The sequence below is a fragment of the Pectinophora gossypiella genome, chromosome 22 (assembly GCF_024362695.1).
Source record: "Pectinophora gossypiella chromosome 22, ilPecGoss1.1, whole genome shotgun sequence".
NCBI classification, from domain to species: Eukaryota; Metazoa; Arthropoda; class Insecta; order Lepidoptera; family Gelechiidae; genus Pectinophora; species Pectinophora gossypiella.
The window spans coordinates 1,670,755-1,684,874 of NC_065425.1; the positions used below are offsets into that span (position 1 = coordinate 1,670,755).

At 36.2% G+C, this 14,120-nt stretch overlaps 2 protein-coding genes across 9 annotated transcripts in view; one reads left to right on the forward strand and one right to left on the reverse strand.

Moving 5' to 3' along the window:
* The window catches only part of LOC126377079 (alpha-sarcoglycan), a 64,242-nt gene extending 56,033 nt beyond the window's left edge, over positions 1–8,209 (reverse strand). The window contains exons 1-4 of one of the 8 annotated variants that reach the window (XM_050024730.1): positions 7,489–8,209; positions 7,332–7,364; positions 7,059–7,200; positions 5,402–5,442 (exon numbers count right to left, since the gene is read on the reverse strand). The gene's annotated coding sequence lies outside the window, so the exon portion shown is untranslated. Of the gene's footprint in view, positions 1–4,772; positions 5,322–5,401; positions 5,443–6,832 lie in introns of those variants that run through there. The other 7 variants (XM_050024731.1, XM_050024734.1, XM_050024729.1 and 4 more) reach the window with 7 other exon arrangements.
* LOC126376935 (uncharacterized) overlaps positions 1–14,120 on the forward strand; it is a 227,877-nt gene that overhangs the window by 130,051 nt on the left and 83,706 nt on the right. The gene's annotated exons all lie outside the window — the stretch shown is intronic.

A 14,120-nucleotide genomic window follows, 5' to 3' on the forward strand; every position in this document is an offset into this window, starting at 1 on the left:
AACCCCGAACTTGCACCAATGAGTTATTAATTTATCTTATGCGCAGTTTTCACTAACACAGTTGGTTCGACCATTATATATTATAGTCAGCGATACAGCTCACCACCTGTCATTTTGGTGTACCTAAGCACTTAGTTCATCTTGCGATGGATGTACCTCTGACCCTATTAGGGTTATAGTCGTGAGCTTATGTTAAATGGGAAAATAATGGGATAATAAATTAGTACTTTTTCTATTTATGTATAATTATATGATTCACGCAGGATATTTTTACCATATTACGCAATTTGCCATGCGCAATAATAATGGCGGCCGAAGGGATAATAGGTACGGGTGCGTAATCGCGAAAAAACAAAGTTTATGGATTTAAGCCCCGTGCGGATGTCCTTAAGTAAACATCATTTCTATCGCGTGTTTTCCCCGACTAAGTACTGCTAAGACGTTTAAGGAAAATATAATATAAAATAAGTTTATCTAACGTGGGCATGTCCATCTGCGAACTCACACGAGATCAACCAATAATTTGTCTAGACGACATTATAATATATGTGTGTGATTCAACAAAAATACGTTTGTCAGTGTCTGTGCTTGCGATTTTTCCTTGGCATTTCTCCAAGATCACAATAGTCTTTGTGGTCCTGTGGTACACCGCCTTGCTTCTCAATCATGTAGCGCCGGTTCGAACCTCGGTGCCTACCAGAAATGCTCCATAAATTATTAATTTATCTTAATAAGTTTACTATGTAACTGAACATTATTTATCAACCCCTCACGTGCAATGTCATTTTTCGATAAAAATTCTGACATTTATGGATATACACAATATGGCAAGAAAAAATGTTCCCCACATATGGGACATGCACGTACGCGTTTCAAATTTATTGCCTCATATGTGGTTCATACACTAAACTATGTTCGAGGTAAACCAAACTCAGCCGCTGGTGGGGAGCGGAGAGTTGCCGTTCTATATACTTTTAGAAGGGTTGATGAAGAAAATAATACTATACACCTACATACAAAGAAACCGGGACCGACTGCTTAACGTGCTCTCCGAAGCACGGATCATCTTATTTTCGGACAATTGGTGGATCACTGGATTAGCCCGCAATGTCCTAACCAAACACACATACACTTCACAGTGTTGTTTTTAGCGGGATTCGAACCCGGGACCTTCCCATTGACCACTATGCATTATGCAACAACACTACATAATCGTTTGGGAAATCCCGTCAGTCAAGTTTTAATGACTCAATAGGTACATAGCTAGAATTAATTAATCACAATACTTATCGGTAATTCTTAATAATGTTTCTGATGCGTCATTGCAACTCTTTAGGACTAACTTCGGTTAATACAAAATCCAATTTTCAATGTGTAATAATATTGAATAATTTATTCATAAAGCATTCGATTTTCAAATTATCATAAATAAAAAATATTATTAAATTCAGATTAAAAATAATATTTAAATCTACATTCTAATATTGTTTAAAAATGATAGTACCTACCTATCTCAGGATTGTGTTTAGACTTTAAGAGTAGATAGGTAGGTATGAAATCAATTTATTTCGCCCTAAGGTTTATTTCAGTCGTTTCATTATGTATTCTATTGCATTGCCATAATGAAATTCGAATACAATAAAGTTTTATAGTATAAGTAAATCGCTTACCGTCGCCATATAGCGAAAACCACTTAAGCTCATTTTTGAAAAATGTCATTCTGATGTGATATTCTTCAAAAAAATCTCAATTTCATACAATAAATTTAAATCCGGGTAAAAATTTAAATTACTATTTTACCCGATTAAAAGTCCTATGTGGTTACCACTTTAGAGAAATGTTATAACAACAAGTAGGTATAATTACTAATCTAGGAGAAATAATAATTCGAAAATATTTTGTCATACTTGTTATAAAAGTTTAAAAACATATTTTACCACTATAAACAAAAAACATATTTTTTTAGAGATTCACAGCATTTTTTTTTTGAAAATGGTATAATAAATCGTTTATTTCCCTCGATTCTACCGTATTAATCGTTAGAACCTCCACCGCCATCACCACCGCCTGTGTCTCCACCCCAGTCACCTCCATCATAGCCCCAACCGCCACTGTCGCCCCCTCCATCGCCTCCCCAACAATCGCCACCCCCGCCGTCCCCGCCCCCATAATAATCTCCAGTACAGTCCCCACAACATTCTCCAGTACCGTCCCCACAACAGTCTCCAGTACCGTCCCCACAACAGTCTCCAGTACCGTCCCCACAACAGTCTCCAGTACCGTCCCCACAACAGCCGCCAGTACCGTCCCCACAACAGCAGTCTCCAGTACCATCCCCACAACAGTCTCCAGTTCCGCCCCCACAACAGTCTCCAGTTCCGCCCCCACAACAGTCTCCAGTTCCGCCCCCACAACAGTCTCCAGTACCGCCCCCACAACAGTCTCCAGTTCCGCCCCCACAACAGTCTCCAGTTCCGCCCCCACAACAGTCTCCAGTACCGCCCCCACAACAGTCTCCAGTACCGTCCCCACAACAGCAGTCTCCAGTACCGTCCTCACAGCAATCTCCAGTACCGTCCCCACAACAACCTCCGCTACCGCCCCCACCTCCACAACAACCACCCTCATGTGCACTGTCAGTTTTGGGCTCGCAACAACTTGAACAAGCCCTGCAGGACATTCTACAGGGACTACACAAGAAACGTATAATTAAATAACAATTGTGGCAATCTTCAGGCGTGATGTCTGGATCTTGGTTCGGATCACAACAACATTTTTTCCTCTTGTTCCTTCTTTCCTCAGCTTCCTGGTCTTGTATACATTGATCGAGAGGGATGTTTGACATAACATCTTCATTATGTGTGATGTCTGTCGGAGCACTTGCCATAGGTTGCATGGTGATTACCTCAGGATTGGCTGTTGGTGGAGGTGGGTATGGAACAGCGTTATTATGCGACAGTGGTGACGTACGCTCGGGTTGGGACGTTATTGGTGGCATTTTTCGTAAAACAAAAACTTGATCAAATTTTAAAACATGAAGTTTTGTTCAGCTAAATTGTTTAGAAAAGTTTTCTAACAAACTATTTTGTGTGAGAATTGCTACACTTACTTTTTAAGGACACTTGCACTTTGCTTTTCATTACTTTTCGCATTCCAGGTCGGTAAACAGTACTTTCATTGATGTTTGGTCAAAACAGGTTTGGTATATGAGCGAAGCGAACAAAGTCAAGAACAACCGAATAAAAGATCTACAGAACGTTTTCTTTTCACACTAGTGTTTGCAGAATTATTTACGTACCAAAAAGTTTTTACTAGTTTCACAAGGATAATACGACTATCCTTGACGGGGTAATCAAAACAAGTGAAGAGATCGAATGATCGAGTGATTTGAATGGATTGAGGATGGAATTAATGAACGAATGGAAGATTCGAGGGAGGTGAATTCGTTTTGATCTTAGCCTCTGACTATAGGTACCTACCTACCTACCTACTTCCTCTAAGTTTTTGATGCTTGGTACAGGAAAAATAATATTGTCAAGTTTTAATAATCAGGTACCTACCTACCTAGAAAACATTTTTTTTTCTCAATATGTTTACGCTCAGTTTATGTCCTCTTCCAAGGGTATCAAATGAAAGTGATTAATTTGCACATTTCAAATATGTACATATTACTAGGTTTTTCCAGCGGATTGGCTTGTATTTACTCGATAATTACGTATAAATGATTACATAACTGCTCAGATATATTCTGGGTAGGTTTTATCTCCAAATCTCGCATAAAACACATAATGGAAGCACGTTATCTTAATAAAGAAGACCTCAAAATAATATAAATAAAAATATAAGTTTAAAAACTAAAACCCGAGTACAGAAAAATCGCTCGAAAAGTATGAAACAAGAAAATATTTCTCTCAATCAATCAATCATCTCTGAAATTCTTCCGAAGTGATGATGATTAGGAGAAGATGTCGTCGTATGGCAATCTGTCCGCATTAAACTTATATTTTTATGGCACTTTATAAAACATTGATTCTCTACTTACATTACAGTACCTACTTATATTATTTCAATGTATAAATGCAAAATATTCTTAAGCATGCGATTTGTAAATTATCTTATATATAAGTATATATAGTACCTTTATTAGTAGATTCAGAGTAAAAGTATTATTTTAGTGCATTATAAATAGTATTGTTTAAAAAATGTCTTAACAATAGCGTTGTAAACGAGTAGGTATATCAAATATAAAATATATCAAACAAATTTCGTTCACCCTAACGTTGCCTGGAAGAAATTGCTATGTAACAATAAGGCTCTCTGTTGTACTTCCGTCAGTTTGTATTCTATTGTAGTGCAATGCTTACATTGTAATAGTATAAAATTAAATCGCTTATAATCTAGGACAAACAGTAAGTAATTCGAAAATATTTTGTCATGCATGTTACAAAAGTATGTTTTGTATAAAAATATATATTTTTTATATTCACAGCACATTTTTAATGCACCTATACATTACCTTTAGATGAGTATAAGAAATAGTTTGTTTACCTCCTTTTATTCTACTTTCAAATCTGTATTAATCGTCAGAACCTCCCCCGCAATCACCACCGCCTGTGTCTCCACCGCAGTCACCTCCATCATAGCCTCCACCACCACTGTCACCCCCTCCATCGCCTCCACAGGTATCTCCACCCGAATTATCGCCACCCCCACCGCCCCCACGTGACCCGTCATCCCAATCGCCCCCACGTGACCCGTCATCCCCACCGCCCCCTCCCCAACAATCCCCATCTTGCCTTCCGTCATCCCCGCCTCCTCCTCCCCAAAAATCGCCATCTTGCCCCCCGTTATCCCCAGTATCGACACACAACCAGCAAAAATCTCCCCCTGAGCCTGTATCATTGTAGTACTGATCGTCATTCACGTCACTGTTGTTGCGAGTGCTATACTGCCTTCTTCTGTAGTTGGAATTGCCACAATCTCCATCATCACAACAGCAATTCCAACATTGAGATATGCAGTCACATATGGCATTTATCGGGCGTGCAAATAAACAGACTAGGCACGAGAGACAACAGTTTTCCTGTTCTTCGTATGTTTGTGTTTGTGGCACGGTTCTTTCTGGTATATTTGTGCCGGCATCGATAGAGGGTTGGCTAGTGACTACGGCACTATATGAAGGCGGGTTTGGTTCTTTATCGAAGATAGCCTCGTTATAATTCGGCGGTGGTGTTTGAAGTGGAATCGTCCCTCCTTCTGTCATGGTTCTGTTTTATTGTCTTTATACTTTTACTGAGCGATTTTCTATGAAGTTTTTTTAGCTGTTGATGTATTTAGTAGTTGTAGCAAGATATCTATGTCTTTTATATAATTTATAATAACTATTGTCTATCATAAATACCTTATAGTTGCCTTTCTGGCTTAATTGTATGCCAGTGACATCTGTAAAGAGAAAACCATATATTATTGTCTTCGTAACTGATTCTAACTAACTGTAACTTCTTTTATAGATTAATCTATACTTAACTATATTTCATGCATTGAAACATAACTACTTTAATAAATGCTTCGTCTGTGTTATCTTTATTGATGTATTATAACGTCACCTTATAGTGGAAAATGGAAATGACGTATCTACCTAAGCGCATTTTTGAACGCATTTCGTATTTAAGCGCATTTAAGCGAAATCATATTGGCTGTGAATTGAAGGTGTCAATTTTTACCTGGATAGAAATTAATTGAAGGAAATAGAGGTTTTGTTGTCACGTAGAATAAAGAATAATACTACGCTTCTGACAAATGACAATGATAACTAAACTATAATATGACAACATAGAATGTGATTTTTCAAAAAGGCGCTTTCGTAGTTTGTACTATAAAGTGACGATAAGTAGGTTACAGATTGAAGTGCTTACATCAAAATACCTAGGTATCTAAAAGTGATTGCCAGTAAAACTTTACGCTTACGTAGGAATATATGAATATATGAAATCCACATAATGTAATGGGATACCTACTTAAAAATAATCCGACTAATCCTAGCTTTAACAAGATTTTAATATTATTTAAATTATTAATTATGCGGAAGGATAACATTATGCAAAATAACAATGGCAGGTGGGTTTGACTTCTTTCAAACATTAAACCACTTTGTAACAACAATTATTTAACCAGCAAAAGAGCATATAAAATACTTACATTGAATAACAATTTCTAAAAATATGTCTATAACAATTAAAAATAACAATAAAAAAGCCTAAAGCTCACAACAACATTAATTGACACAAACATTTGTTGTATATATCAAAATCTGTTTAAAATGGTGTTAGTCACTGCAGTCACAGTCACATCCATCACATCCACCATCCCCGCCCCCAAAACAATCTCCATCCCCGTCCCCACCACAACAACAATCTCCACCCCCACAACAATCATCCCCATCACAACATCCATCTTGGTCCCCACAACACCCATCTTGATCCCCACAACAGCCAACATTTTCAGTGTTGTCAGTGTTGGGCTCGCAACAATTATGTAAACAACTTGCACACCCTTCGCAGCAATCATTCGTGCATTCACCGAGAGCCATGCAGAACATTCTACAGGGACTACACAAGAAACGTATAACTATGTAACAGTAGTAGCAATCTTCAGCTGTGATGTCCGGTTCTGGTGCCGGATCACAACAACACTCTTCTCTCTTCTTCCTTCTTTCTTCTTCTTCAGCTAGCTGGTTTGCAACTATACTTGGATCGAGAGGCACGTTTGACATGATTTCTTCATTATGTGTGATATCTGCCGGTGCACTTGGAATAGGTTGCATGGTGATTACCTCAGGATTGACTGGTGGTTGGGCTGGATAAAGTACAGCGTCTTCATACGAAGGTGGTGGCGTCTGCACGGGTTGAGACGTTATCGGTGGCATTTTTATACGCGATAAAAACTTGAGCGAGTTCTTGATTGAGTACAGTTGAAAAGTTTTTAAGGAAGTGGGTTTAGCTAAATTATTTAAAAGTTTTTCTTACGAACTATTTTTATGTAAGAATTGTTACACTTACTTTTTAAGGACACTGGCACTTTACATTATATTATTTTTCACATTCCACGCCGATAAATGGTAGGTACTATCATAAATTTTTGCTCAAAACAGGTTTGGAAATACAGTTTCGTTTCTTTCTTGTTTTGCGCAACGACGAACTTCTGCATATTCAGTTGTTCAGAGTGTGCATGCCATTAACCCAATGTGGTATATGAGTCATAACTCATAATGTATATCACTGTTATCAGCATAAAGTGTATACGATATTTATTTGTATTAGCCAAGAGATTACATTGTAAACGGCATGTCAGCAGTATCCCACTCACTATAAAGTCAAGAGTAACGAAATAAAAGATTATTTTCACACTCGTGTTTGCAAAAATATTTACGTAACAATAAGTTTTCTTTTTGGATTTATGGTGCAAAAACTAAAAACATAATACGACCACCGTGTCTGCGGGATAATCAAAACAAATTAATTGAACGATTTGAATCTGTGCATGGATGGAGAATGAATGGATTCAATGGATGGATGAACGAATGGAAGAATCGAGGGGTATTTGTTTCCACCAATCAACAACGAGAGAATGAATACTTGCTTGGCTTGGTCTTTGCGAGAGAAATTTGAGAGAAATGATTTCGGTCAAAGTTGCCTTCAAAGTTAAGTTTTGTTTTGAATTAAGAACTACTAATTTTCTGCAAGTCAGTCAAATAAATCAATATACAAAATCATAACGTCTCTCACATAGCACAGTAAATAATATCGGTTTTTAAAAATCGAGAACTAAAAGTTGATTTTTATTTATTTGTAGTAACACTAAAAGTTATGTCATTTCCAAAAATAAACAAAAGTTAATAACAAAACAATGGATAATTAGCAAATAATTAGACTAAAGACTACAAAAACAAACCGCAAATTACTTTTTATTTACAAAAGCCTAATTAATTGTCCTTTGAGTAGGATAATGAATACAAATTGTTGATATGCAGCTATAACTAAAAGTGCAACCTACCTCAATGCTCAATTTTTCGTAGTGATTATCTAATTGGCAAAAAAGCAAACTTCCAAAATGCCTCCTGATGAGGGCAATACAGAAGAAAACTTGATTAAGAATGAAGAAAAAGTTAAATTCAGTGAAACTGACAGTTTAAAAAGTGAAATTATAACTAGCCAGCCAGAAAAAGAAAAAGTTGATATGAATGAAGAGGGTAATAAAGTTATTCAGCCTCCTTTGAAGCAAAACGAGGATATATCCGATAGCTTGGCATGTATAGCTCTTTGTTGCGGCTTCTTCGAGCAATGTTGGATAAGTTTGTTCCCGTGCTTCACCTGTTGCCATGGTGAATTACTCGGTCAATGTGTCAACGGTTCTTGCGATTGTTGTCTTTCTCTCATGGAAGGAATTGGTGAATGCTGTACACAATGTTAAATACTCTTTTATATTGTTAAGTTAATGTTATACCTACATGAAAAATATATTGTAAAATCGATCAAAATTCAAAAATATTTATTTTTCAAAATTGGCTTACAAAGTTAGCGCTTTTTGACCGTCAAAAAATTAAATTACATATTATATAACTAGCTGTAATACTACTACCACATCGGAATCTGTAATCGGAATCAACACTGTAAGTTTGCGGAGGTCAAATATTTTAAGTTAAAAAGTGCCTTGTGAAATAATGTCTTCCCTCAGTGTGATGATGAGCTGAAAAAAATGTCTCCTCTATCAGATATATTTGTGCTGGAATGTGGCTAGATCCAACCATAATAGGGTAAAATAGTCTTAGAATAATGCAACATTTAGAACTATGTTGCAGTGGGTACATGATATTGCTCACTTACCTAGTGTTTGACACAATTACCTATAATGAGGAGCAATTTCCTTCTAGACCAGGGGGGTTAAAAAGGACTAATCAAAGCAATTCACCTAAAAAAGCAATATTGCTTGTTGTTGTTTGCTATTTGACATTTGTTTGTTTGCAAATGTCAAATTGCAATATTCTAGTTTTAAATTGTTTCAAGTTGCCTTTTTAACCCCCCTGTGCACTTGGCTAACTGCATTTAAGACTTAAAAGTGACATACATATTTAGAAGCGTGCGTGGAATGGACTCAAGTTTAATAATTTCGGCGCTTCTTCCGTCTCTGACGAGTAGGAGAATGAAAAGACACCAAGCCGGCAACATTCCAACTATCGAAGACTTCTCCTGCAGAGTGTATGGTAGAATTAGCCTTCCAGAATTGGCTCGCACAGCCATGGAAAATAGTGCATGACTGCGAGATTGATAGTCATGAATCGTGTGAAACCTGTGATGATTTAGATGAATAAATAAGATCTGACATCCATATAGGTATAAAGAAGAGCAAAAATATTGAAAGGCGATATATTACACATAATATTATTAAGTAAATAAAATAAGTTATGTGTAAGAATGACTACTAATGATATCCCCTTCGGTTGATTGAGGGGAGGCCTGTGCCCAGTGGGACGTACCTATATAGGATGTACCTAAATCGAAACACTTCCGATTTTTTTGATGAGAAGTGTATTTTTATATTTCCATACATTTCACAATATTTTAAAATTGTTAAAATGAGTTTTAGATTTTTAAGAGATCACCTATCAGTTGAAGGTGAATTTACACCCTGTTATAGATAATGGTGCAGACAGGCAAATCACACTTTTTAGTTCGATCATTCTATGGTGCTATCCTTCTCTAACAATAAGTGCAAGAAAGAGATAGAGCTAGTTTTAGAACTGCCTACATAAAACAATTGTATGGAATTGGCACTTTGAATTATATAATTTATAAGGAGTTTTTACTGACATAAACTAACATTAAGTGTATCTTTGCCCCTTTTACTTTCTAGGGCAGGCAGATGTATCAGCTATATTTTGAATTAACTATCCATTAATTTGGAGATGTGTTTACCACTAAACGAAAAAGGCATGAATATGTATGTGCTTTTCAATGATGGACTTTCCAGGCTACGTTCCCCAGAAACAATATAGACGGCGCTGTTCAGATTAACGTGATAATTACCTATTTTTCCATTGCTCAGTGTACATAATTATACATAATTATAAAAATATAATGTAATTACAGATGCATACAGATTTTATATATATATAAAAATTGTTGCTTGATATTTGGATCAGATACATAAAGAATTATGTTGCTACCTATATTTCTCGTCTTTACTTAACAGAATAATAATAGGTGCCTGAATCTAATAACAAGGGTCATCATCCATGAAATTTGAAGGTTAAACAAAGACAAAACTATACAGCGCCATCTACAGTTTTATTGGGGAATTTAGCTTGGAAAATTCCTCATTTAATAAGAGATCTGTTGTATTTGAAACTTTATAAATGGTACCTGTAATTATTTTTATTTTATGTAGTTTATAAGTGAAGTTTTGTATCTCATTGTATTTTTCAAAACTATTGTTTATTTTTTAAATCAACATGTGCAGCTAAATTTGATATTATTTTAGTGCTGTTGCATTTTGATCCATTATATTATAAGTACATACCTGTGACAATATATATGCGTAAGCTCAAAGTTGTGCTCTCTAACTAGTAATATACATCAATGATCATGTATCTCTTTTTTCTCTACATCTATGTAGTATTTTATACTCACTATGCTCTGACAAATATAGCTTCTTTAATTTGACAGCACGACGGAAATATAATATACAGCCTAGTCTAAGAGAAAGGAATCTAATTCATCCTCCAAGTGCCTAGTACGGAATATTGCCCTGTATTTTCTGAAGTTTGTATTTTTTGTATAGTTCTGACAGCTGTCAAATTTATGAAGCTGTATTTATGAGAGTAGGATTTTATATCTGAAATAAATGTGATAATTGTTATACAAATCTTTTTTTTTAGGAGTCATTTATTTAATTCTAGAGCTATGAAGTAAATTTTGAGAGTTGTGATTTTCAATCACAATATTCGTGTGTCAAAATAAAATGCATATTTTATTTAAAATTATTTATTAAAATAACTATTTAGGGTGCACTTTACATTCAATAATGACTTGTTTGATCATCAATTCCACATTTCTGGGTCCATAGCATAGCAGTTAATAGTTCTCCATTTAACTGCATACTTACATATTTCTAGATGCATATAATAAATTAAAATTATTATAATTGTTTTAGAATAGAATTATCTGTGTAACAAGTAACGGAAATGTCAAAAATGTAGAGTGGCTTTCAAACAATATTTCTTAATTAATAACACCTCATATTTTTAGACCAAGTTACTACTATCCTCCCAGCCTCCGCTCTGTGGTCTAGTGAAACTTGAGCTGCCTTCAGCCTCACTAGGAAAATTAGATAGGTTGGAATTTTAATATGACTGGCTAGTTTCAAACTAGTCAAATCAGTTACTTTTTACTAAACGTCAAAACACGAAATTATTAAGGATTTTTATGAAAAAGTACACTGTGACGTCATAGAAAAACGTGACAAATGTCGCACTTATTATTACATTTTCTTTGAAATTAATAAATAAGTTAAATAGAAAAAAGAAAACGTTTTTTGTCACCTTTAGTTTTGTCTTTATTTAGTAAACAGAATTTCATAATTTATCTTCGACCTAGGAAACTACCCAATTACATACTTGTATTTTTTCTTATTTACTCCATGTCTAAGATCTAAGTGCTTCAATATAAAAACACCCTCATTTACCTATATCGTTACTGAATTTGCGAATGTATTTACAATGAACACTATATAGATAAATATTCTAGTATTTTATATAATAATAAATACAGCATCAAATGCATAATACGACTAGTACAACCCGTACGAATTATATAGACACTTCGTTGGAATGCAACCCTATTTCCCATTGTCCTCTAGATTCGGTAGTCTCATCCCAATGGTGTTAATAATGTGCCCGCTTGTAGACCGTACTGAAAAGTATCGGCGCCCGAAGGACGTATTATACGATCCCGACGACCCGATTACTCTAGCCATAGAGGCAGCCAATCGGCTCGCGACAATAAACACTCCGAAACCGCAATACCGGCCCCGCCGGCGAAGTTGACGATTTCCATCATTCAGTGTTATCGCTTATGTCATTACGAGCAGTTTATTTATATGTATATTTAGGTACATATACATCAATACATGTAAAAAGCATTATAAAAAGAATAACTTGGTATATGCTTGCCAATTACATGCGTACACTGTCTAGTTATTTCGCACGGGTAGCATAGTTAGTGCACTTACATCGCTTACAAAACAAATATCCGTAAAATGCTTATATTTTGTCTATTGGCCCTGTATTCCTGCAGACACCTCCTAATTTTAAGTTATACCTGTCATTGCTGCTAATTCCTGTAAATGCCATCTAATTTTATTTTAAGTTATATCTGTCATTTTCTTATCCGTCGAAATGGAAAAGGACGGGTAATCGACAAGCATAAAATTTATGAAACACACGTCAATTTTAAGCACAAATCTAAAACGACCGTCTAAAAAATTTTGTCACCTTTACATCTGTCTTTATTTAGTAATCAGAATTTCATAATTTATGTTTGACCTAGGAAACTATCCAATTACAGGTTCTTAAAACTTGAAATAAAATTAGGAGGTATCTGCAGAATTAAGGAATCATAAGCCTCGGAGAAATTATAAACGGGAGTTGCCTTTGGGAGGTGTGGTATATAGCACACATCTATCGCCGCACACTCGTAAGAAGAAATAAACGTCTCTATCATGATATAAGAAGACCAGGTATGCTCAAAACTGACAGCTAGCATTTCAAGGTTAGCCCAGCTGACGTCACACAACCCTGCATTGCCATTTCATAAAAAATAAACTACCCACGTCCAATATTTTTAATTTACTTTGCAAGGAAATTTTGTACTTTTTATAAAAGATTTACGTACAGTTTTAATATTTTTTGTATATGCGACAAATAATAGTAATTAATTACAAGTCAGTAATTCACTTAATTTTCAATAATATTTACGTCCTTGGAATGTTTGAGATACCAATTGAATGGTAACACTTACGTCATCTATGGGCTAGCAATGGCGGCTTGTCATAGGATTGAGCATACCTGCGGGCTTAGCACCGTGAGCGCGCGACTCTTTCTCGCTTCGACATACGTCACCCGTCACTCTCACAATACTGCACAGAAAGAGACAGATGATCTCTGTGCTAATAATAATCCTTCCTGACCGTATTCGGCCACAGCGACTCGACAACTAATGAGAGCGTCGTTCGTGTGCTCTCATGTGACTGACATATCCGATCTTAGCATTAAACGTACGACCGCATTCAATGCACGTCAGCACTCCTCCAAGCTAAGCCCGCTGGTCTTATACCATGGCCTTTATAAGCGCATAAGGAAACAAATCCGTTACACATATAAAACACTAACAGTCGTTCATGTACGGGGTCATGGACGGTCGGCAAAGGTTTTGTCCGGCCAAGTAGTTAATGCCATCTGCGGCAAATCTACAAAAAGTCACGTCAAAAAAAAAGGTGGCAAAGGAGAACGCGTGTCTGAAGACTAGGCAGCATGGTCTTATGATCTTAGCCTGACCCATAAACGAGCAAAAAAAAAAAAACGAGAACGTGTGCGCTCGGCAACTCCGGCTTTTTGGCGGGAAACGGGAACGGGACAGTTGCTTTCTTCATTGAATAATCTAAATAATTAATACGAAGTGGTGTTTTGTGGTTAATGATCGCATTAAGTTAGTCGGAAGACATTCGCGAGTGTTATTATATCGGAGTATTCAATAAACAAAGTGTATCTGGCTATTTTCGCTTCGTGGCAGGAAGCCGCTTCATAACTCGAAAGTTTATGCGGACTTTTGAGTTAATTCGTTCGGGGTTCGGAGTAGGAGTCTACTCCGAGGGTGGGGGCTTAGGTTTCATCATCATCACCTTTCATCATTTCATTAATCATCAAGAAAAAGAATACGTAAGACATGGCTGTATGGGCATAGTTCCCTTTGCCTTACCCTTCGGGGAAAACCAAAACAAAAAAAAAAGCTCGGCAACTCCCGTCTATTGTTTCTCTCGAGGTTATTGCAAAACATGTATCCTATCAT